Source organism: Pteropus medius, unplaced genomic scaffold (assembly GCF_902729225.1).
Source record: "Pteropus medius unplaced genomic scaffold, Ma_sr-lr_union100, whole genome shotgun sequence".
Classification (NCBI taxonomy): domain Eukaryota; kingdom Metazoa; phylum Chordata; class Mammalia; order Chiroptera; family Pteropodidae; genus Pteropus; species Pteropus medius.
Genome location: NW_024355522.1, coordinates 597,044 through 607,682, shown reverse-complemented (window position 1 = coordinate 607,682; position 10,639 = coordinate 597,044). Strand labels below are relative to the sequence as shown.

The 10,639-nt window shown below is 38.6% G+C and overlaps 1 pseudogene; it reads left to right on the top strand.

Moving 5' to 3' along the window:
- The first annotated feature begins 582 nt into the window (after positions 1 to 582).
- On the top strand, positions 583 to 699 carry LOC120599647 (uncharacterized; annotated as a pseudogene).
- Positions 700 to 10,639: the final 9,940 nt, after the last annotated feature.

Genomic DNA, 10,639 nt, shown 5'->3' with positions numbered 1-10,639 from the left:
CCGAGAGACATGGGAAGTCTTTGGACGGATTTGAATGGAGAACTGACACGATCTGACTCATGTCTGAAAGGAACCCCGTTTCAATGACTATAATTCACTTAACATAAAGTCAATCAAAGTAAACAGTAAAGCCATTTGAACAAGCACAGACATTTTAAAAGAAGCTTAGTGATAACAGTTTCGGCATCCAACTTTGGTTGCGCAATTTTATGAAAATCCTTATTTGCACTGATAAGTAGCGGATGACTTGTCTGTTGGGATCTGATATGAGCGGACATGCACAGGCCTGAATTCAGAAAGAGCCGAGTGTTGCGCTCCAGCTCTCTGAATCGATGCTGTACTTGCAAGGAGTTTCAAACACATAGAGACTTTTATTAGGAGATCTGCACAAAAAAGAGGTTACCCATAAGCCCAGGCTCATGTGTTAGCATCTGAAATATGTTAAAACTTGGCCTAGAGCACATTTGAGTTTGCATATTTTTTTTTCACAAAGTATTTGAAATATAATTTTCAAATTTCAACCAAATATTGAGGAAGCAGCTCTGGGCAACAGGAACCCAATTTAAAAACTGCAGGACTCGAGTCTACGGCCATGCCACCCTGAACAAGCCCAATCTCCTCTGATCTCGGAAGCTAAGCAGGGTCGGGCATGGTTAGTACTTGGATGGGAAGTACTAGGAAGACCAGGTGCTGTAGGCGTAAAATATAAAAAATAAGGGATTGTAAGCTGACAAGGTCCTTGCAATCTGTGAGGTCAACCAAGGGTTGCCTCATCTAAAAAATAAAATAAATAAATAAAAATAAAAAATATAAAAAAAAAATGCAGGACTAGATTGCTCTTGTGGGCCTTACCAGCTCTGGAATCATATGATTCTAAGTATGTTATCTCTCTGAGTCTCAGTCTTCTCATGTGTAAAATGGGAATACTCATTTTGGCTTATTTCATGGGCTTCCTGTCAAGATCGCTGGCACGAAACCAAACACAAGGCATTATTGTTCAGACTGGTTGATGCAGTTCCAATTATGAATAGGTTTCGAGAGTATAAAGCGCATTATGGTGTAAAAAGGAACTTATGGATCTTAAACCCTCCTGTAAGACATGGCCTGCGCCATTCGTCCTCAGAGTGCAGGCGAGAAACTTGGCTCAGAGCATTAAACAGTTTGCATGAGCCCACGCAGCCAGGAAGTGGGGCTAATCATACCGTGAGTGTTTGGTAATAGTAAATGAAAGGGACTTGAATTTAAGGTTTGGGGTCTAAGTCAGGTATATTTTACACTTTAGGAACTTTAACAATTTCACCCTTCCCCTGCCAATGTGTCGCAGGTGTGGTTTCACCTGCCTTTCAGAAAGCTAAGTAGTTTGGGGGGAAGAACGCAGAAGGCTCAGATTCAGATAGGCTTTGCTCTGCTACTGATTCGCTGCGTACCCTTAAATAAGTCACTTCACCATCAAAGCCTGTTTGTTCACCTTTAAAATGAGGATATTTACATATACTTCTCAGGGTAGAAGTGTGAATTTCATAAAGTCACAGATATTGGAAAATGTGTCTAGCCTTTGATGTGACCCATCGATCTCAGTTTGGAACTTGAATGTAGAAATTACTGTGCACATAATCTCATAAGGAGGTTCATGACAAAAGCATACACATCATTAAATGGCTAATAGAGGAACTGTTGAATAAAGTATTCATAACAGAGAATGCTATGTAGTCCATAAAAAAGGATAAAATATAGTGACATAGAAAGATAAGTGAAAGAAGCAACTTTCAGAAGAATATGAGTCGATTTTCTGAAAATGTATGTGTTTATATGGAGATATATTTTGATATATGCAGATAATGTCTGCATAAAATTACAAAAGTATCAATAAGGACTTATTCATTCATTTATTGTGTCCCCAGCATATACCAGGCGAAGATCTAGGTACTGAGGTTTCAGCAGTGAACAGAAGAGACTTAGCTCCCTGGCCCCGTACAGCTTACATTTCCTTGGAGGTGGTGGTGGAAGACAGACATATAAATAAATAAAATATATTTTACATCTGATGATGGTAAGTGCTATGGAGAAAAATAAAGAGTGAAGAGAGTTCCAGAGTACTGGCAAAAGGGGTGGCAATTTTAAATAAGATGACAGAGGAAAGTCTCATTTAAGAAAGTGACATCTGGTACATACCATAAATTAATACTGGCTAACTCTTGGGAATGCAATGAGATACGGGTGAGTGCTTATTTCACTATTTATTTAATTTTTAATTTGAGAGATTACGGTTGATTTTTAATTTGTGTTTTTCACCATTTTTCACATTAAATATGTAATGTGTTACAGTGTTTATCACATCGTAGTTTCTTAGGAAGCATTAGTATTCTTTTTTTATTGTCGTTTATTTATAGCCTAGAAGGATCAGAGGTTCAGTCTTGCAATAACAGAAAAAGAGCAGCATTCAGAGGCATAAACCTCTTGTCTTCTGACAAAAAAAGTCCCTAGCCTCCTAACCTTGACCACAGAGTCCCAAGCCCTGTACCACGCAAGGTAAAGACAGTTCTTCTCCGTCCATAAACGAGATCTGTGTAATTGAACACAGTGTACATTGCACCCTTCAGCTGGCCTGAACTTCCCAATTCCGCCCTTCGCCTACCAGTGTGACACACAGAGAGGAGCGGCCACAGTAGTAGAACTGAGATTGGAACTTAGTCCTGTTAGGCTTGTTCGGGGCCCATGTCCTCCACAGCGCACTGTGCTGCCCTCCTCCATAAGGAACTCTTCTCCCATGTCATTCCAACAGATTGGCAGGCTCCGGACACGGCAAAGGAGAGAATGTCATGTTGTTATGAGCAGCGGAGAACAAGAACTTGTTCAACAGCACATGCCAGCTCCTGGCAGAACTAAAACTTACGTTTCCTAGTTGTTTTAGCCTTTCTACGCTTAGCACGTGGAAGAATGAGTAGTAGGCTGGCTACGATCCAGTCCCCATTTTCTGCTTTCCTCATTCCACGATGGCTCAGTCCAGGGTGAATGACAAGAAAGAGAGCAATTCAGCTTCGTTACCTTTAGGATCTAGTGCTGTGACTTATGTGGGGCCCGATGGCTTGGTGGTCCAGTTGAGCCTTCCTGTAGTTCCCAGGAGACCCTTGCTAGCTGCACACCGCTTGGCTAGTAGTTTTGTAAGTCTGCACTGCCAGCTCCTGAAACATCTCCTCGTTGGCCTATTTATTTCCTGGACACAAAGGATCTCCCATAAACACTCAAAGTTCGTGCCCAGAATCATAATAAGTTTCAGCCAGTGGTGGTTTGTGGCTCCTTCTGGTGACCCAATCTCTGGGCATCAGGAACCAGGAACCCCCAAGGTGAAGTGAGGTCAAACAGATAATATCCGAGGAGTCACTGACTGTTCTCAGTTTCCTGCAGAGGTCATATCCACAGTTGCAGTCAGAATATTTCATTGGTTTGTAACAGTTTCCTGGAGGAGAGGGACATGAGACAAATCTAGACTCCTGGTCCCATAGGAAAGCCTCTTAATGGAAAATCTCAGCATTATATCAATAGATGCAGAAAAAGCATTTGATAAGATACAGCATCCACTTATAATTAAAACACTTAATTAAATGGGTATAGAAGGAAAGTGCCTCAACATAATAAAGGTCGTATATGACAAACCCTCAGGTGACATCACACCTAATGGTGAAAAACTAAAAGCCTTCCAAGATCAGGAACAAGACGAGGCTGTCCATTATGGCCACTTTTATTCAATATAGTATTGGAAGTCATAACAAGAGCAATCAGTCAAGAGAAAGAAATGAAAGGCATCCACATTGGGAATGAAGAAGTCAAATTGTCATTTTTTGCAGATGTCATGATTCCCTATATAGAAAACCCTAAAGACTACACCCAAAAATATCTGTTAGAAACAATAAACAAATACAGTAAAGTTGTAGGATATAAAAATCAATGCACAAAAATCCACTGTGTTCCTATACGCTAACAATGAAATTTCAGAAAAAGAAATTTTAAATTCCTTTTAATCTAAATTTTAAATTAGAAATTCCTTTTCTAGTTGCAACAAAAAGAAAATACCTAGGAATAAATTTAAGAAAGGATGTGAAGAACCTATACACTGAAAACTATAAGACATTATTAAAAGAAATTGAAGACATGAAAAAATGGAAAGACACTTCATGTTCATGGATTGGAAGAACCGACATAGTTAAAATGACCTTATTACCCAAAGCAATTTGCAGATTCAATGCAATCCCCATCAAAACACCAATGGCTTTTTTTTTAAAAAAAGAAATAGAACAAAAAATCATCTATGGAATCATGAAAGGCCCTGAATAGCCAAAGTAATCCTGAGAAAAAAGAACGAGGCCGGAGGTATCATACTGCCTGACATCAAATTATACAAAGTGATAATAATCAAAACAGGATGGTATTGGCAGAAAAACAGACACACAGACCAGTGGAACAGAACTGAGAGCCCAGAAATAAACCTCTGTATATAGGGGCAAACAATTTTTGACAAAGAAGCCAAAATCATACGTTGGAGAAGAGAAAGCCTCTTCAATAAACGGTGCTGAGAAACTTGGAAAGTCACATGCAAGAGAATGAAACTACACTGCTATCTGTCCATACCCCAAAATTAACTCAAAATGAATTAAAGACCTAAATATAAGACCTGAAACGAAAAATTCCAAAGAAGAAAACATACGTACTACACTCATAGACCTTGGATTTAGAGAGGATTGTATGAAATTGACCTCAAAGGCAAGGGAAGTAAAAGCAAAAATCAATGAATGGGACTGCATCGAACTAAAAGGCTTCTGCACAGCAAAAGAAACAATCAACAAGGCAAAGAGGCAGTCATCTGAATGGGAGAGTATATCCGCAAACAACACCTCTGGTACTGGGCTAATTTCCAAAATATACAAAGAGCTCATACAACTCAACAACAACAACAACAACAACAACAACAACAACAAAACAAACAATCCGATTAAAAAATGGGCAGAGGACCTGAACAGATATTTCTCCCAAGATGACATGCAAATGGCTAACAAATATATCAAAAGATGCTCAACCTCACTAGCTATTAGGGTGCAAATCAAAACCACAATGAGATACCACCTCACACCTGTTAGAGTGGCTGTCATCAACAGGACAAGTAATAAGTGTTGGGAGGCTGTGGGGAAAAAGGAACCCTCATACACTGCTGGTGGGAATGTAAATTGGTACATCCACTGTGGAAAACAGTATGGAGGTTCCTCTAAAAATTAAGAACAGAATTACCATATGACCCAGCAATTCTGGGTATTCACCTCTAATATTTGAAAACATTTATCTGTAAAGATATATGCACCCCAAAGTTCATTGCAATGTTATTATTCATGGTGACTAAGACATGGAGACAGCCAAAGTGTCCTTTGATAGATGATTGGATAAAGAAGCTGTGGTACGTACATGCAATTGAATATTACTCAGCCGTGAGATGAAATACTGTCATTTACAATAACATGGATGGATCTTGAGAGGATCATGCTAAGCGAAATTAATCAGATAGGAAAAGTTGAGAACCATATGATTTCATGCATTATGTGGGATATAAAACTAAAAGCAACAAATGAACAAGACAAACAGACTCACAGACACAGACAACAGCTTAAGGGTTACAAGAGGGGAAGTGGGCAGAGGGGGAGGTAGATCAGGGTAAAGGAAGTCAAAGATATGGTGACAGAAGGAGACTGGACTCTGGGTGGTGAGCACACAACACAATATACAGCTGATGTATTATTGAATTGTATACTTGAAACCTATATAATTTAATTAAGCAATGTCACCTCAATAATTTTTTGAAGATTTAAAAAAAAAATTCTCCAGAGTTTTCTCATTAGTAATTCTTGTCTTGCTCTTAATGAAGATTTTACTGCTATTCTGTATGATGGAGGTTAAACAAGGCTCCATTTAGTGCTCCTTTTCTGCATGATCACCGGGGCCTCCTGGGGGCAAACTGGTGAGCTTCCGGTGTTCTCCAAGCTATACCAGCCACTCTACTATAAAAGGGACAGAGATAAACACCTTATTTACCTACTATATAACAGTTAATTTACCATCGTTACCTAGTTGAATCCCCCCCCCACCAAAAATTACAAAAATGATATCATTTTCATCACCATTTGATGGATGAGGCTGAAAGACACAAAAGAAGCTGCCCCAAGTCTTATAGCCAGAAAGTGGCATCATCGGGAATTGGACATAGATCTGTCTGGCACCAGAGTCACCAAGCATTCAAAGACATGCTCGGATTTTAGATACCATGTTGGTCAGGTGACTAGGGATCTGTGGTCCCAAAGATTCCCACCGAGAGAGGAAGTGACAGCACCTGGATCATTTTCCTTGCAAGATGGAGATTAGGGCTAGCGAGCGTGCACACATTCATCTGTCACTCTACTCGGCCACTTCATTGTCACCCACACAGTGCCCTACTGAGCCTCGGCTTCGGCTATCGCCCTGACTGCTCAGCAGACCATGAGAGAACCAGGTAATATAATTACACCATCTTAGATACAGAACAAATTGAGTTCAATCTCTCATATTGTGGAAGGGGAAAATGAGGCCCAGAGAGAGAAGACTTCCTGAAGGTAAACACGGCTGGATGGTGGGGTTGCTGAGACCTGAATGACCATTTCCCAATTCTAGTGCAACAAATGCCCTTTTGTTATAACGAAGCTGGTTTATGGCAAGCTGGCAGTAAACCTCACCTCCCGATTTCCGTTTCAACGTTATTTTCGCCGCACTGCAGGTGGCCTCTTGCGTTCTGAATTGTTTAGTCTATGAGCATCTATGAGCAAGGCCAACCTGATAGCAAGATGGAACACACAGCTGTCCATGAGTGATTTTAGATAACTTGCCCTTTTGCCCCTTCCCTCTCCTAGCTTAACATAGTTCTCAAATTTCCAATATCGGTGCTCCATTTCTAAAACAAACAAACAAACAAACAAACAAATGAACAAACAAGGTAGATAAATAAATAAATAAATAAATAAATAAATAAATAAATAAAACTAATATAAAATAATATTGAATGTCAACTGTAATTGAAAAATATTTTTTAAAAGGTGGGGAGAAGTTGAAGGGGAATAAGGGGTTCAAATCTTTAGTTATAAAATAAGTTGTGGGGATTGAAAGTACAGCATAGGGAATACAGTCAAAAAATATTGTAATAAGTATGTACGGTGCCAGGTGGGTACTGGACTTATCACAGTGATCACTTCTCTAGGTATATAAATGTCGAATAACTATGGCATACACCTTAAACTAATATAATATTGTATGGTAGCTATATTTTAATAAATTTTTAAAGAAAAAAATAGTTCCATGTCTCCTATGAAGAGTCAGGATACAGAAGATAATTTCGTTTCAGCCATTAAAACCCTGCATATCTATAACGAATTTCCACTCTGAGTGTGTGTAGGGTGAATGGAGTGAAGGATGGAGGAGCAAGGATAATTTACAAACATCTTGAAAAGAACACACCAAAAATCTTATTTGCATAAAGTCTTTCAGTCTCTTTAGAAAGGCACAGAAGCCACTGGGAAACACATGGAAGAATCCTGGAAAGGTGCTATTAAATTTTTGGGAAAAAACTTCACATCGATAGGTTACCCCCAAGGTCTGAGGTAAAAAGTTTTTAATTTTTTATATTATTGTAAATGGAATTATCTTCTTAATTTCATTTTCAGATTGTTCATTGCTATAGATAGAAATACAATTGATTATTGTATATTCATCTCGTATCCTGAAACCTTGCTGAAATCATTTAATATTTCTAGTTTTTTATAGATTATTTAAATATTACAATATGCGAAATCATGTCATCTGTGAATAGAGATGGTTTTACATATTTCTTTCCAATCTTAACGGCTTCAACAAATTTGTCTTGCATAATCGCTAGAATTTAAAGTATAAAATTGGCTAGAAGTGGCTGAGAGTAGACATCCTTGTCTTTTTCCTGATAATAGCTTACAGGAAAGCTTACAGTCCTTCACCATTAAATATAAGATAAGTTGTGGGTGTTTTGCTGATGCTCTTACTCAGTTTAAAGAGGTTCCCTATATTTTTACTCTGTTGACTATTATAAACAACATGGTGTGGAATGTGACTGTGTATAAGTTTTTGTCCATTTCTCATGTTATTAGTATGAATTATAGGGTGCAAGGGATACTCATTTTTAAGGCATTTGGTACATACTGCTGAACTCTGACCAGGATGAAGAACCCCTCCAGGACTTGGTAATAAGTCCCACATATGAGTAGAGTCATGTCAAACTCTGTTCCCTGACATGGGATCTACCACACACATGCCCTCGAAGTAGGTACCTACACTAGGAAGATCCAGAAACAGACTCCCAGAAATACTCATTCTAAAGAACAATAGACTTGAATGCTTGCTTGGGGTCAAGAAAATCTTTGGGGAAGCCTTACTGCCTGCTGTGTTAGTTGGGAGAATGAATAGCTCCTCATGTATTATTTACAGGCCCTTCAGCCAGGGAGACTTGGGCATGATGTTGGGAATAATTAGTTCAATATGGAGCTTCATAAAAAGACAGAATCTGAAAATCAGTTTTTCTGGAGTGAGAAAATGCAATGTCCCATTTTCCTTGCTGTTTTACCTTGCCCAAATCACTTCGCTTTTGTGAGCCTCAATTTTCTGATATGTCAAATGGTAGTGATGATGTTGGTGGTAATGGTGACGATTTAGTCACTATCTCTGCAGCTATGAGGTTCGAATGAGTAAATGAATGTGAAAATGCTTTGGGAATTTAAGTAAGGGTGAACATCATAGCACATTACAAAGACACTCACGCAAGAAGTGGCTCGCTATTCGGCCCTGACATTTATCTCCCTTTCCTTTACTCCTGGATCTAGCTCCAAAATACATCTACTTGCCTCTGCCTCCATTCTCGACACCCAAATCCAAACCAGTCTCGTCTCAGGCCTTGGTCTCCCTCTTCCTCCCTTCACCCAAGGGGAGCTTTAAAATTAAGTCACATCACATATTTTCCTGTTTTAAAGCCCTGCTGTCGTAGGACATCACATTTAGAATACCGACCGAGCTCCTCACGGTTGCCTGTAGCCCCATGGTTCCCATTGTCATCTCATACTTCTCTCCCCTTTACTCGGTGCGTGTACTGCACTCAAGCCACGCCGGCTTTTACGGGTTCCTCTAATTCACCCTGACACTCAGGACAGGAACTGAGCATGTGTGCTCTCTCTGCCTGAAATGTACTTCCTTCCTCTGTTCACTTTTTTTCTTTACAACTTCAGCTCAGTCATCACTTCTTCCAAGAAGCCTTCTCTAACTGTCTCATTAGAGAAAATCCCCCGATTACAGGCTCTCGTATCATCTACCCTTTGTAGCACATGTATCCCAAGAGCTGCTTCTGCTCTGGGCTTTGGAAATTAAAATTATAGAACTGAAAAATTAATGACCAAAAGTAAAACAAACAAACAAACAAACAAAAAAACTTAATGGTGAGGCTCAACAGAAGAATGACGGGCCAGAGAAAGTCAGTGAACTTGATGATACACTGATATGAATTATCCTATCTGAAAACCAGAGAAAATAGGCTGAAAAAGATTGACAGAAATTTAGGAACCTGTGGGACTATACAGAAGATTTAACATTTGTGTCATCAGAGTTTCCAAAGGAGAAGGGACATATAGTGGGATTATAAAACATTTGAAGAAATAATGACTGAAATTCCAAAATTTAGCAAAAGGTATATAAACCTCCAAATTCAAGATGCTGAGTGAACTCAAAACAGGATAAACTCAAAGAAATCCATGACAAGAGACATAACCATCAAACTTCTGAAAATTAAAGAGAAATTAAAAAATCTTGGAAGTTTTGAGAGAGAAATGACATTTTACCTATAGAGGTAAAACAACTTAAATGAGAGAGAACTTATTATCCAAAACTGTGGTCTGAAGGAAATAACAAAACATTTTGCAAGTGTTGAAAATAAAAAAAAAAAAGAACTATCAACCCAGAATTTTGTGTGCAGTGAAATAGCTTTCAAAGTCAAAGAGAAAAGAAGATATCCTCAGATGAAGGGAATTAGTTTAGATTTGTCACCAGCAAACTTGATCTAAAATGCTGCCTAACGGAAGTTCTCTAAAAAGAAAGGGAACAATAAAAGTAGAAATCTTGCAATGTCAGGGAGGAAAGAAAAAACAATGGAAAGCAGAAAAATGGGGATAAATATAACAGACTTTAATTCTCTTCCTGAGTTGTCTAAACTGTGTTTGTGAATTGAAGCAAAAACTATTATACTATCTGATGTGGTTCTCAATGTATATGAAGAAAATATTTAAGAAAATTGTATTATAAATGGGGGAGGGTAAAGGGATGTAAAAGAAGGTAAGTTTTCTCTATTTCTCTCAAACTGATGAAACGTTGATATCAGTAGACTATGATAAGTTATATATAATATGATACCTAGAGCAACTAAGCTACACCAAAAACCTATGCAGAGAAGTACACGCAGACACACTACAGTTAAATAAGAATGAGATTCTAAAGAATGTTCAAATAACTAACAGAGAGGCAGAACAGAGGAAACAGAAAAACAAATACAGAAGGAACAAAC